The sequence below is a fragment of the Lygodium microphyllum genome, chromosome 5 (genome assembly GCF_053477565.2).
Source record: "Lygodium microphyllum isolate KBCC chromosome 5, Lygodium_microphyllum_v1.1.10, whole genome shotgun sequence".
Lineage (NCBI taxonomy): Eukaryota > Viridiplantae > Streptophyta > Polypodiopsida > Schizaeales > Lygodiaceae > Lygodium > Lygodium microphyllum.
The window spans coordinates 122917669-122933616 of NC_141139.1; the positions used below are offsets into that span (position 1 = coordinate 122917669).

The following is a 15948-nucleotide window of genomic DNA, read 5'->3' on the forward strand; positions in this document are numbered from 1 at the left end:
TCCTAAGAAACCAACGATGGTTGCAAGGAAGATTTGACAGACAACATAACTCCAAATTTATGTGGAGCTCGACCACTAAAAAGGACCGCATAATCCTTGTAAACATAAGAAGAGCCAACCAAAGCGTGTTGTTTATGCTCCCCAACACAAAAGACATCCCAATTTCCAGCTAACACAACTTTCGACAACCGATACTGCTTACTGCCCGAAGAAATACTTTTCACATTCCACAAGGCAATTCGCATGATATATCACAAATGAGACAAACTACTCAACCACCGCTTTCCCTTTCCCTTTTACATCATTGGCTTGAGCTGCCTGGAATCTCTCCATTTCACTTCGAATTACATCTACAAGATCCGCCCTTTGTAAACCAACAATCAAAGCATGGGAAGGAAATTGTTGTTGCTAGGAACAGAGAATATCTCAAGGAGGCACAAGCCTCCCACGTGCATCAAAGTGCAAAGCAAGATCATGAAACCTTTTATCATCCACTGCCAGTGTACGCAAAGATTGAGGTTTCATATAAAACTCCCTCCCTTTGCGTTGAAAGGTTTGAATGATTGGATGCGGCAATGAATGAACGAGAATCCTGTCTAGTCTTACGTCAAACCACATTGACCTAGAGACAAATTCCGCCCAACCACAAGCAACGCACGTTTCATACCAACTTGGAAAACATCCTTTTCCCATCATCACGACCATGTTGGGGAAGCTGCTCAAGATCTGCTTCTGACTGCTGAAGCATCTGCTGAGGATGGTGGTCTTGCATAACCATGTCAGGATCCATAGAGCGTTGCAGTACCTAAGGATTTTTATCGCATTTAGAAATGAAATGGCCCAATTGGCCACATCTGAAGCAGTGTCCAGCAGAAGTACCCCATTTCAACTCATACACCAACATTTGCAACCCTAGAACCTCAAGGCAGATTTTGGCCAAGCAAGGTTTCCCTGTATCCCAAAGCATACATACTCTATTCCTATTGCGGGAAGCTAGCTGAGGTTCCACCAAAACCTCACCAAGGATTCTCAAAACCAAAGGGAGGAGTCTCCAAAGATGTGAAGGAAAATCAACCACCTCCACTGAAATTGGGCATGCTTACCTCAGCACCTCCTAAAACTCGGCCATAGGCCGCCAAGGGACCAATGAACTAGCTGCCCATCCATAAACAAAGGAATGCATTGCATAATGAAAGCCTGCATGTCTGAGGGACGAAAGAGAACCTCAAAGAACCCCCTTGGTCCATTGTAAATCTCTTCAACAAGAGGAGCCTGCATATGCTCTGAAACATCATCATGGCACTGTTCAACACTGACTAGCATGGACTGCAGCCAAGCACAAATTCTGGTGATCAAGGGAGTCCTTCCAATAAAGTAAAAGATGGCTGCCCTCTCATGGAAAGCAGCAATTTTCTGTAAAACCAGGTCCATTCCCCTGACTGCAACTACATGATTTCCATCCGGTAAGGAGTTAGCTTTTCCCTCATTAGCATGGACATAATCTGACATAAGATGATTGGCAGTGGCCAGCATGAACTGAAGAGGCCCATCAGTCTGTGAACAAGAAACATTGACCTCTGACTGAGGCAAATTTGCGGGGGGGGGGGGGGGGGGGGGGGGGGGGGGGGTTGCGCGCGGTTTTAAGACCAGTTTTTCAATTGACATCCTAAGACGTTTGCCCATCTCATCCCCATCCATCAGCGGCTCGAGGTCTTCAACAAGCGAATCACCATCCGAACCCTCCAGATCTTGGTCATTCCCTTGACCTATATGTTGATCGAGGAAGGCCATGTCGATACCATTTGATTCCTGCAAATTCTACATAGCAGCACCAGATGTTGATCACAAAAGTCTTACTAAACCTTGTTGCACATTGGCAAACCACATGCCTGCTCGATCTCTTGCCTTCTCACTCTCTATGTCGTTCGGTCAGATGCCACAGGAAGGAAGGAGGACAATGTGCAAGTCATCCAATATTCAGGGGCAAGTCGTGTGTAGCAAGCAAGGCAAGTGTAACCCTCTGTAGAAGTGAAAGGAGGAATGAAGACTACTCTCGACCCTCTGAGACTCAGACGCACCTAATTTGTGGCTGTTGCCGGTGCCGCAGAATGGAACACTCGCTCGCACACAGCTCTGCAAAAGATGGGCAAACAGGAGGCAGGGTGGCATGTAGGTCAGTAGCGTCAGGCAGGCTGGCAACCAAGGCAGCTGAACCTCCTGTCCTAGACGAACAGGAGACGCAGGAAAATCCGCCGCAGCAGAAACATCACGTCACGAGCAGATTCTCTCTCTCTCTCTCTCTCTCTCTCTCTCTCTCCGTAAAAGGTAATTGTATTAATTACGAAAAAAATGTACAAGTTTACATGATTACAAGATACACGAGGGCTCTAAGCCAACGTGTGTAAAATCCCAGTACAAAGCCACGAAAAAGTTACACAAGTCATGGCAAAGACACAAAGGAAATTGCCATATGCCAGGGAAGTAAGTCCTCCCGAGGGAGCAAGTCCGAGTGCCGAATGAGATCTATCTGCCAATGCAAGAGACCTTTAAGCCTGGCAATGTGTCTCGGTACATTAGAGGCCGAATCAAAAAGGCATTCCGAGTGGTCCAAGTGTGCCAACATCCCTAGTATCGAAAAAAGTGGAATAAGATCTTCATATACAACCGTAGCGATGTGGGGTATTTTGGGCGCACAAAAACCCAATCGAAAGGGGTTAGTGAGAATTCCACCATCGCGCGCCAAACCTGTGACAAGAGCGACTAGATATTCTTAGCGAGCGGGCAAGAAATAAATCGATGTCGGGCCGATTCCACAATAGTGGTGCAGAAGAAACAATTGCCGTTCGAGATTCGGCCCTTGGAAAGGGCCGAGGCAAAAGGAAGACCACCAATCATCACACGCCAAAGAAAGACCTTACATTTGAACGGTGTCTTATTCAACCAGCCCTCCATCACAGTTGCCTTCCACCATGACTGAGATTTCCGCAATCCCCATAAAATATTAGCTTTAACACCCAGCCATTGATGATCTTTAATCGGAAGATGATACACCTGATTAGCAGAGGCCTTTTCCAGACTCAACCGACCTACAAGGGCACAGTCCTGCCACGGACAATCCACAGCAAGGGCAAGAAAGGGTTGCCTGCTCTGAAGCACTACCAAAAGCTGTTCCCATAAATCACGGTATCCATGCGGGATTCTGAAAAGTCTCCTGGCAGTATCTCTCTCTCTCTCTCTCTCTCTCTCTCTCTCTCTCTCTCTCAAGCTATAAACTAACTAAATGGCTGAGACCCAGCCCCCAATTGCCAAGTGCTCTCTCTCTCTCTCTCTCTCTCTCTCTCTCTCTCTCTCTCTCTCTCTCCCCCAAGCTATAAACTAATTGAACGGCTGAGACCCAGCCCCCAAAAACGTTTTCTCAATTTGCATGGGCATTTTTGCCAAGTGGTAACCTTCTAAACCCATTTTTCAGCATTATCCAACCATTTAATTAATAATTTCGATCATTTTAACCCTACACAAAATTAAATGTGCCCATCTATAATTAAATTGGCTAGGTCATTTGCAACCTAGAGTGATCCCCAATCCCTGTTGACCCTTAGACTAGCATTTAACAAATTAATTAATACCAATCCCTAATATCACCACCAATACTTATTGGCCAAATAACTGTCCTAGGGTTAAAACTCACACCAAAAACTGACCCCCAAAGCCTAGCTGCATAACTTATCACAACTTTTGCCTTCGATATCTATTGCATCCTCAAGATCCTTGGCCTATTACCATGAAATAACTACCACGTACATCACATATGCTAAACAACCTTGCACATTTGATTAATAACTTAATCAAATGTTATCAGCAAGATTAAAGCATCTCAAAATTTCACATCTCCATGACACTGTCTCCTTACCTTTAGTCTTCATAGTGCCATTTTTTTTATCTAACTTCTTGACATAACAATCTACAATTGCATATCCTTTCTTTTTGCAGTAGAAACACTCTCCTTGAAACTTTTTCTTACCATCCTTCTTCTTTTTATCACCATTGGTAAAGAAATCATATTTGCCGTTCGCATTAGGGGAGACATTGGTAGTGCACAAAATTCCTCAAACATCAAAGCTTTGAGTCTCACCTGAGTATTTAGGGTGATTACCAATCCATTAAACTTTGGTGGATAAATCCAAAGACATCTCCCAGCTAGCTCTTCACTAGTCTTTTGTATCCCAATACCAGCCATCTGATCGCATAGATTTTTTATCCGAGTAATGAACCCCTCAGCTGTCTCTCCTTCAGCAAACTTCTCTACTGCTAATTAATTCTCCAAGTTCTAAATCCTTGTTTGATTTTCTGTTTCATACTAACTCCTGAGTACATTCCAAGCCTCTAATGCCTTGGTTGTATATTGAATCAAGGTCAAAACACTATCAAAACAGCATGTAACTAAGCACACAACATCTACGTTCCTTCATTTCCAAGCTCGTAGAATATCTACATTTAGAGAAATCATAACACTTGAATTTGATGGGTTGTAATTCTTGGTCAATCCCCAACATCATCTCCAGAAGCTCATAAGAATCAAGGATAGTTGTAATTTCAAACTTCCACAAAGTGTAGTTTATACCATCTAACTTGCCTTCGCTAGAGGTTGGTGGATGAATTCTTAGTGTTTGAATTATCAGTACAACAACACCACTACCTGAATGCAACAAATGGCATTTCTCCTCTTTGCTATTAAACCCCTTGCCTCTCACATACTCTTCACTCCTCATAGCCCCTTGGGATTTGATACCATATAGGAAGTACACCGTGGAATGAACAAAATCTGAGCAAGAAGTAGAGAAGACACAGTACATATAAGAAAAACAGAAACTGCTTTAATTTCAAAACAAACTAATACAAAGATGGCTCTATCCACCCATGCGCTTCCATTGTGAAGCTTAGATGGCGATCTAAACAGATGATAAACGAAAAGCTAAAGGCTAGCTAGAAGAACTCTAATTGGGTGAATGATAAATTGACAATGGCTTTGAAGGGGTCTTCCTTTTATAGCCCAGGAAGGTAATCTAGTCGACCTAGCCAGGAAATATTTCCTATATCGTTGGCCAAGGGCATTGCTCTTAGATCCCTGGTCCCTGATAACTCCAACAACTCGATACATTATGCCTCAAGTTACTACCAGCATAACTACTCTATCTAACCTAAAGGCTAAATTCATAAAGTTCACCTTTTTGCTATCCGATCACGTAGACCTCATCTAATATACAAGTCAAGATCCACATGCTCACACATGGCTTCTCCTCATAATGGGAACCTTACAACTTAAAGCACCACGGATCCTTGGTGGCACCTTACAAGGGTGGGGCATTGAGCATATCTAACAACACCACTAACCTCTTCCTTCAATCATCGGCATCCGATAGTGGTAGAAATAGCTTACTTCTTTTATGAAAGCCTTTGGGTCTAGCTACTAGTCTCCCGTCCATTACTCAATTGACCAACACCTCTAATTTTTAAAACACACATTACCAAACCCAAAAAAAAAAGTTCGTTGTGGTTCCATCCACCTCTGCAGGACTCGGTAGGCCATTAGGCAACCAACATACACCCTTTATCTAATGCTCTCACCTCTCTAGGATGACCGCTTAGACTCCCTTAGTAAGATAGCCATCACCTCTGTAGCCTTGGTAGGCCATTGGGCAGCCACCATACACCCTTTGTCCAATGCCTTGGCTACTTTGGGATGGGACACCTTGAGGTAAAAACATAGTAACCACTCTCCCAACAAAAAAAACCCTCAAAATTTTGTGTTGGCCTTTCTTTCTAGCTCAATTTTTGGGCCTAAGAGGGGATGTTCAGCTAACATAAGCATTACATGCTGAATTAGCCACTTAAACAACCCTAAAAATGCTTAATTAATGAAAATCCTAAAATGGTGCGCGATTTGAGAGAGTTTCGAAGCATTGTGCGATATAAGGTCCTGAAACTTTCTATAAATAGGTGGGCTAGTCTCCATTCAACCAAATCTCGTTTTTACTAGTTTCACGCCCTCTAACTTTGCTGCCTACACCCTGTTCCCAAAGGACATCTCAGCTGAGGCTGCCCATTGCTATTCACATTCATCAGGCACCTATTTCCGGTCTCCCGCGTAGGTTTTCAGCCATGTTTGCTGCCACTAGCTGTCAACCCTTCTCCAAACAGCCAACCCGGCAGCCTGATCACAAGCTCCATTTGCTGTCTACACTCCCAAGCAGGTTGCATTTGACCAATCTAGCTGTCGCCCTGCAATCCATGCCATCATTACTACTGCGTTTGACCAGCTTTTGCTGCTGCCTGACAGTCCACACTATCAAAATCTGCATTCATTGTTTTCTCTCTCCTTTGCATGTCCCTAGCATTGATCCCGACACCACTCACTACTGCATTGGCTGTTGTTCAACATCCGAGACTGCCTCGCTCCATTTTGAGATCCATCAGAAGTACGACACACTCTCGCTTAGCATCTCTGCGTCGGTCCTCAAGAAATGAGAGTTCGGGGTATAGTTTTCATTCCTACATGGTTTGTTTACTGCATGAGCATTGTGTATTCAATATTTAGTCATTCATTTAGATTTCCATTGTATTCATTCTCTTTGAGTTACTACCCTAGCCCTAACTGTGTTTTGTTGAGTTTATGCTTTGTTGTACACTTTCATTTATGTTTTTGCGTTAGGTTATGAGCAAAATGTTTTAGTCCCTAACCAACTAGTATTTATGGCATTTCCACTTTAGGCCAACCTATTGCACTTATGCACCTTATCTTTGCCTATACATGTGCTCTATCTCCTCCATGGTATCATCTAATTGCACACTACATTCTATTGGAGAGAGGGAAACTTGGAGCACTCTATTGGTTGTTCTAGCTCTTGTGGTTTGTAGACACTCTCAAGATTTGGTGTATGGATTCCATTTCCCGAGTTCTCTATCATTGAGTTCATCAATTCTAGTCTTTTTGCCCCATTCATTGTATGTACAACAGTCGATCTGTTTTGCTTTCATTGCATATCTCTATCTCACAAAATCAATAAGGGATGGGAACTTAGGCAAAAGGCTTCACAATCATCCGACATACAGCCAATCTGCACTTCTTGGGCCTTCAATTCATCTATATAATTGGTGAAAAATGCATTGGAGATACCATCCCAACCAAGACTCGTATACTTTGGAAGGTGCACTAGAAAGGCATCCATCTCTCCCCAATTAATATCAAAGTCCAACCTAGAAGCCCAATCACTCAAGACCTAATCGCACACCAAATCAAACAAACATTGTCAAGCCGTCATGGCATTGTAATAACACTTCCATAGGACCAAGGAGACCCCTAGGGAGAGATCCATACACAACCCAATCTCCTTCAAACTGAAACCATTGCATCATGGGAATCTCCATACCTTCCTAAGCATACTTTTGCTACAGCAAAGCATAAAACTCATGATGCTGATGGCTCTGATTATAAGAGCTTCAAATTCAGAAAATGGTTTATACTGAGAACATGCTAGATATCTTCAATGGCAACTACGTGTTTGGTCAAACAAGCTAATTGGAATATCTAAATCAGGCAATGCATGCCCCAATTGACTCACGTTATGCACTCCAAGCAACAACGATAGCAAAAATCACAATTGGTATCTAAAAAGGCACATTATAAATCCCATATTGATGAGTAAGTTCCTATACACTTTGCTTAGAGACCCCATTAACTTGAACTCCCCAATCACAAGCAACATTACAAATATGTATCACAAGTTGGCTGCATATACTACTGAAGAACATCATTATGAAGAAAAGGCACATTGCATTGAAGGGGTGGCTTAGTTAGTTCTGTAAACATCTGTTGGGTGCTGCAATAACTCAACACCAAAGGGTAGTGATCAAGAAGGACACATTGCCTTAGCACATTTACTGAAGCACTTATAATAAGAACAAACCATGCTATGATATGTATATAATATCTGGTCTAGCCCAAGTGCCCTGATGTTGCTGAGACTGAAAAATAAAGCCATGATCATCTCCATGCCACCAAGACTGTAAATAATGTTGAGATATCGAGCTCCACTCGTGATATGCCAGGGTGACCGTTGTGCATTTATGTCACCGACGTGTTAGTTGCAGATGCGGTTGGTACACCGCCCATGAATAATAGCTACATGATAGCTATCCTTATCTACTCTAGTTCGTGGCTCAGTTAGTATGCCATAGTTGAGTTTGGTTTGAGACCCATATATAGGGTTCTTTTATTTTTTTGTATGAGAGTTCTTTTGGCTTACACAACTAAGAAGAGGAAAACTGTTTTTCAGCCTCCACCCTTGTGTGTATTCCCCCATTGTGCAAGCAAGAAAGCTTCAAGTGAGACTCCTTCCTTCTCTCCCACAATCTTGACATGGTATCAGAGCCTTGTTCGTAGTAAGAAGCTCAAAAAAGCAAGCCAAGCTCGCGGTGTTCTCGTAAGAGGAGCAGTATTGCTTTCATTTTCTGTTTTGGGAGCAGATCTCTGCAGGTAGCACAGCCGGAAAGTGCAGGAGTGCATTGTCTCAGGTTGAGACGCCCTTCGCGGTGAAGCAAGAGGGCAGTATATGCTGCGGGAGAAGGGATTTAGCCCTTAGCGACCTTGTTTTTTTTATTTAAGGCCATTTCGAGGCTTGTTTTGGAGGCGGAAGTTTTCTGCACGCACTCAAGAAAATGCCCTGTTTTATGCTGTGCGACCACTGTTCTACAGGTCGGTGAAAAGTTACTGTAGAAATTGCATCGTATGCTTGTGCGCAAAGACATTGGGAGTTTCAGAATCATCCTTGATTCCTGTTTATGCAAAATCATCACTAGGAAGTGACTGTGTAGTCAAATACCACTTTCGCCAGTTTTGCAGATTTGCCTTTGTGAGGCTAAAGCTGTGTTCTTTGCAGTGACAATTTTTTGCAGTGTTCTGTAATGGCGTCTGATTCTCTCTCATAGATTGTCACTAAAAAGCTTGACAAAAATAACTTCCAAGCATGGAAGTTTAGAATGACGAATTTCCTTATGGGAAAAGGATATTGAGAATTTGTTGCAGGAAATGAAGAAGAACCAGTTCTTCCTGATGTTCCCAATCAACAGCAAATGCAGGCATTTAAAGCATGGCATGAGAGAGCCAAGAAAGTTATGTACTAGCTGTCTATCAACATTTCAGACTCTATGATTGTGCATATTCAAGATACAACTACGCCAAAGGAGGCATGGGATACTTTGTCAAAAATGTATAGCACAAATACGCAAGCCAGGAAAATGCAGCTCAAGCAAGAGTTGCACAATGTGCAAAGAGAAAGTATGAGCATCAATGACTACCACATGAAGGTGAAGAAGATTGCAGATACACTTGCTTCCATTGGGTCGCCAGTGGAAGATGATGATTTAGTCTCAGTGACCTTGAATGGTCTAGGAAAGGATTATGCACAGTTCCGAACATCCATTTCCGTCCGTGAAAGATTTCCTGATTTTGAGGAGTTGATTGCTCTTCTAATTTCTGAGAAGCAGAGAAATGGTGGTGCATCTTCTTCAGGAGGAACTTCAAAAGAAGCTGTCTTCTACTCAAATGCTGGAAGAGGTAGAGGCAGAGGTAGAGGAGGCCGATATGGAGGCCGTGATAAAAATCAGAATATGCAGCAAACTCAAGAAAACCAGTCCTATGGAGGAGGACGTGGTAACTCTAGAGACAGGGGGAGCCAAAGAGGTCGTGGTGGATGGCAAAGAGGCCAAAATGCAAACAGTAATGTTGAATGCTACTACTGTGGTAAAATGGGTCATACGGCTAAAGACTGCTATAAAAAGCAGAATGACATCATGAATGGAAAACTGCAACAAGGAAATTATGCATCTTCTAGTAGACAGGGTGATGACAGAAATGAGCATTTGTTTATGGTGCAGCACATGAACAATTCTATGACAAGTACAGAAGAAAGCAATGATGTATGGTATGTTGACTCAGGTGCATCAAACCATATGACAGGTCATGCAGAATGGATGGAGGATGCAAGGAAAATGAAAAAACCAAGATTTATGGAGACTGGTGATGATACTGCACATCCTATTGTGCAGATTGGAAAAATTCCTTTGTCTATGCAGGATGGGAAAAAGAAATACATGTCCGATGTATTCCATGTCCCGAATATCACCAAGAATCTAGTTTCTGTTGGTCAAATGGTTGAGCAAGGCTTGCAGGTCAGATTTAATCCTCATGGATGCTTTATTGAGGATATAAAAAATAAAGGTCGCTTGATAGCAAAAGGAAATAAGAAGGGCAGAATGTTTACGTTGGATGCAGACATGCCTGAATTGAGTGCAGCAATGTTTGCACATGGGACCGGTGTAGTTGCAGATATTGATATCTGGCATAAACGCATTGGTCATGTTAATGTACAGCGACTTAAATCAATGCAAGCCCAAAATATTGTTGCAGGATTGCCCAAATTCAAGGTTGCAGAAATGCATAAGGTATGTGAAGCCTGTCAGTTTGGAAAACAGGCAAGAAAACCATTTCCTAGACATGTTCAAGAGAGTGAGAAGCCATTGGAATTAATCCACTCTGATGTGTGGACTACTAAAGCTGCATCTCTTGGAGGCTGTCATTATTTTGTCACTTTTATTGATGACTATAGCAGAAAAGTTTGGGTGTATTTTATGAAAAAGAAAAGTGAAGTTTTTGGGCACTTCAAAACTCTTTAAGCTATGGTTGAAAAAGAAACAGGTATGCAGATAAAATGCCTAAGGTCAGATGAAGGGGGAGAGTGCCTCTCAAATGAGTTTGCAAGGTTCCTACAGGAGCATGGCATAAAGCAACAATATTCATGCAGTCATACCCCACAACAAAATGGAATTGCAGAAAGGAAAAACAGGCATATTGGAGAGGTATCTCGTGCCATGCTCAATGAAAAAAACTTGCCAAATTTTTATTGGGCTGAAGCAGTTGCTACAGCAGTCTATATAATGAACAGGACTCCCACTGCAGCCATACATGGGATGACTCCAGAGGAGAGGTATACTGATAGAAAACCAGATATTTCTCATTTGAAAATTTTTTGTTGCATTGCCTATGTACATGTGCCAGATGAGCTGAGATCCAAGTTGGATCCAAAAGCTGAGAAGTGCATCTTTATTGGTTACTCTCTGCAGCAAAAAGGGTATAGATGCTATAACCCTTCTACTCGTAAGTTTACAGTGAGCAGAGATGTTGTTTTTGATGAGATGAGTAGCTAGTATAAACCAGTAAATGTGATTAATGATGTAGATGCACAAAATGGTAATACTGCACAGAATTCACAGCAGCAGTCACAAAATATTAGTGGATCTAGAGCGTCCTCTAGCAGTGGTTCACATTCTTCGCCATGGACAGGCAGATTGAGATCAAGAGAATCTTCTCAAAGCAATGCAGATAGTGGTATGCAGGTATCACGAAAAGGAAAAGAGAAGGTTGATCAGCCCATGTTTAATGTGAATGCAGGTCACTCTTATGTGGATGGTAAATCCAGTGGTTCAGAACAGAGCATTGATGATGAGTTGGGTATTCCTTCTATTGTTACACCTGGAGTAAGGAAGACCAATGATGTTTTGAGAGCACCTGGGAGTGAACCTACTTTGCACAGGTCTACCAGAGCTAGGTATCCTGTGGATAGGCTGAAATATGATGGATTTACAGTCATTCATTATGCATATATGGTTAAAGTGATACAGGAACCAAAACCCACTTCTTTTGAGGAAGCCATAGGAAAAGAAAAATGGGAGAAAACCATGGATGAAGAAATAGATGCCTTGGAAGCAAATGCTACATGGGAATTGGTACCTTTGCCTAAAGGTAAAAATACAATTGGCTGTAAGTGGATTTACAAGGTGAAGCACAATGCAGATGGTTCTGTGAACAGATATAAGGCAAGATTAGTAGTCAAGGGGTATACACAAACATATGGCATTGACTATGAAGAAACATTCAGTCCGGTTGCAAGGATGGCAACCGTAAGAGCAGTCATTGCTATGGTTGCATCAAAGGGATGGTCTTTACATCAGATGGATGTAAAGAATGCATTCTTGCATGGTGATTTGCAAGAAGAGGTCTATACGGAGCAGCCACCAGGTTATGTGCATGCTATTTATCCTGAGTTTGTTTGCAGGTTGAAAAAAGCCTTGTATGGCTTGAAGCAAGCACCTAGAGCATGGTCTGACAAGATAGGACAGTATCTTGTCACTATTGGCTTTCAGATTTCCAAGGCAGATTTCTCACTTTATGTGAGAAAAACAGAGAAAGGTATTATGCTACTTGTCATTTATGTTGATGATTTGATTATGACAGGTGACAGTGATGAAGATATCCTTCATGTAAAAATGCTATTGAAGCAAAAGTTTGAGATGAAGGATTTGGGAGAGCTGCATTATTTCTTGGGCATTGAGGTGATCAGATCACCAAGTGGGATACAGCTCTTGCAGAGGCAGTATGGATTGGACATGCTGTCCAAATATGGGATGACAGGCTGTAAGCCTATTTCAATTCCTTTGGAGCAGAATGTGAAGCTGAGCACAGATGCAGGTGAGCTTCTAGAAGACCCTACTATGTACAGACGCATAGTAGGAAGTTTGATTTATATGATTGATACCAGGTCAGATTTGAGCTATGCTGTTAAATTGGTAAGTCAGTTTATGCAGGCTCCAAGGAAACCACATTTGGATGCGGCTAGACGCATACTCAGGTATGTGAAGTCCACATTGCAGTATGGACTATTTTATGAGACTGGGGTTCAGATACAATTGCATGGATACACTGATGCTGATTGGGCTGATAGTATTTCTAATAAACGATCTACCAGTGGATATGTGTTCTCTTTTGGGAGTGCTGCAGTCACTTGGAGCAACAAGAAACAGCCTACAGTTGCCTTGTCAAGCACAGAGGCTGAGTACAGGGGTAAAGCAATGGCTGCATGTGAGGTAGCTTGGTTGCATAAGCTACTTTATGATATGCATCAGTCTACAGATGAGCCAGTTGTCATTTATTGTGACAACATGAGTAGTATACACTTGGCAAATAACCCAGTCTATCATGTTAGAACAAAGCACATTGAGGTGCATTATCACTATGTGCGGGAGAGGGTTTTACTAGGTCTTATTGATCTAGTTTATGTCAGCACAGAGGATCAGGTAGCTGACATATTCACGAAGGCATTGGGCGCAGAGAAGCTGCGCAAGTTCAGAGACCTGCTTGGTGTGCAGGAATTGGGATTGAGCTCGAGGGGGAGTGTTGAGATATCGAGCTCCACTTGTGATATGCCAGGGTGACCGTTGTGCATTTATGTCACCGACGTGTTAATTGCAGATGCGGTTGGTACACCGCCCATGAATAATAGCTACATGATAGCTATCCTTATCTACTCTAGTTCGTGGCTCAGTTAGTATGCCATAGTTGAGTTTGGTTTGAGACCCATATATAGGGTTCTTTTATTTCTTTGTATGAGAGTTCTTTTGGCTTACACAACTAAGAAGAGGAAAACTGTTTTTCAGCCTCCACCCTTGTGTGTATTCCCCCATTGTGCAAGCAAGAAAGCTTCAAGTGAGACTCCTTCCTTCTCTCCCACAATCTTGATAAATAATACATTCATGGTACATTAGTAAAGGCATCTCACACTTATCTCTCTAGTCCATCCATCAATGAATGTGGAATATTTGTTTGGGCTGAGAATTCACATGCATTAAATTTCCCAATAAAAACAGCTGGTTTGGCATAATGTAAAGACTGAAAATCAAACCACAAGCAGTATCAAGAAGCAACTTCATTCGGTGCAACGGACCTACCACCCCTAAGGGCTCAGTTTCAACATGACTCCATCACAAGAAAGTGTCAACATACGTCCTATATAACTATCTAAGTCTGAAACCTTGAATGGACTGTGATCATAACCACCAAACACTAGGTAGAATGCAACCTCAAAGATACGTAGAGAATAATAGTTGGAACCAAAAGGCTATACAAGTATATGGTGTGCTTATTGTTTATTTGTTTTACAAAGGGCTACAATGACAAGAGAAAGGAATCACAAAGTGAGCACAATCAGGATGGTGCATATGATATCCATCCATGGAGCAGCCACCTATCTGAGGATCATACCAGCAGAAAGCCGTGCGTTCCCCCGAGAGGTTAACATCAGTCGACTCTGTCAAAGCCCTCTATATGATGGGTCTTGTAGGATTGTAGGAGAACCAAGAGCTCTTGTACACTTTAGCGGCATTAATTTTTGTTCTATAATATTTTGCTGTTTACCCGTGATGAGCCATGGGTTAGTTGTACTCATCATCTTGGTCTTATGACCCACATGGGTCATATTCACTTCTAGTGGAGCGCGCTCTTCTCTTTTTTTTCGTAAAAGCGCGCTCTTCTCTCTCTCTCTCTCTCTCTCTCTCTCTCTCTCTCACTCTCAACCACTTTAATATTTATCACAAATAACTTCTCCATGCACCTGGAATGTGAAGCCTCTCATAAACGAATTCGCCGGTGAAGTATTATCATGTGCCACAGTCAGATTAGATATTTAAAGTGAACTGGTACTGGAGCTAACCTTTGGATGAGCCAGTGATGAAGACATTGAAAAGAGGGGCTTTGGCCTGGGAAGCAGGGGAGGATGCAAGGGATGGGGTTGTCTGGAGCTGGGCTCTCAGCGAAGCGACTAAGGGGCACGTCTTGCCTGCAGGAGCGGGAGGAGGAGGAGGTGGAGGAGCTAAACGAGAGTTGGGTCCTATTAGAAAGGAGCAGGGCCTCCCACCCTTTGCATGAGCAAGAGAGCACTCGATCAGTCAGGCTTAGGCTCGTTACGCACCAAATGACGGACGCCCATTTTGTAAGCTTTAACGAATCAAAACACTTATTTAAGGGTTGGGCGTTCGTAGTTCTTCACATTGGAGAGGATATGACTTGCTGTTTACATGCTAAATAGATAAACTTCCCTCTCACTTTTGGACAAGGAATCTTCCCTCTCCACTTTGTAAGGTGGTGGATAAAGGTGCATTGTTTGCATTTACAACCAATCAAAAAGTTTATAAGTTTATTGTTTTTTATTTTTTTTACAAACTATATCCATTTGATGTGTAAAGGTAATGACGCTTATGTCCATGCCCAATTTCAAAAAGTGCATGCCCACACTCTAGGCAAGGGTTAATCGTCAATTACTTGGTGTGTAACTAGCCTTACATTCGACAGTACCCTCCGCTCCCATGCAATGCTTCCCATCTCTCTCGGTCTCTCTCTCTCTCTCATGTGCGTCCTTAAAGCCTGTTATCTATATCTATATCTAAATCTAAACTATTTGTTGTTGTGAATGGGGTCATTGCCAATGGAATTGTAACTCGATTGGTTTGAGTTTTCAAGGTAATCCCAACCTAAATCTTGACAAAAAGAATATTCACCTTACATTTCAAATAACTAGTACACTTCGAAGTTTAAAGGACTAGCGTTGTTGGTAGCATTGAAAAGCTTGTGAACCTATTTTACAATGGTAACCTCTCGAGTTTTACATTTTTCGCATAGTTGCTTCCCTTTTCTCACAAAAATTGGAACATACATCGTGATTTGCACACGCATAATGATGTAATTTTTTAAAGTTCTTGAAGCTATGACACAAATTCTTGAATATTAAATTTAAGTTTTACGTGATAACTATAGCATATGACATATTTCTCAATACTCCCCCTCAAGCTTAGAATGAGCTTGTAAATATAATACTCCAAGTGCACTCCTAAAATACTTAAACTAATCTTTACCTAATGTGTTGGTAAAGATGTTAACTACTTGATCATTTGTTTTGACATCTACCAAGTCTCTCTCTCCACCCATGACTTTCTCTTTGATAAAGTGGTAGTGCACTTTAATATGTTTTGCTCTTGCATGATAGACTAGATTCTTTGCAAGCA

The 15948-nt window shown here is 42.1% G+C and overlaps 1 protein-coding gene across 1 annotated transcript in view; it reads right to left on the reverse strand.

The window, feature by feature from the left end:
- LOC148036358 (pentatricopeptide repeat-containing protein CRR2, chloroplastic-like) overlaps positions 1 to 14922 on the reverse strand; it is a 91457-nt gene extending 76535 nt beyond the window's left edge. Inside the window, exon 1 of the mRNA XM_087678348.1 lies at positions 14601 to 14922. The gene's annotated coding sequence lies outside the window, so the exon portion shown is untranslated. The remainder of the gene's footprint in view (positions 1 to 14600) is intronic.
- Positions 14923 to 15948: the final 1026 nt, after the last annotated feature.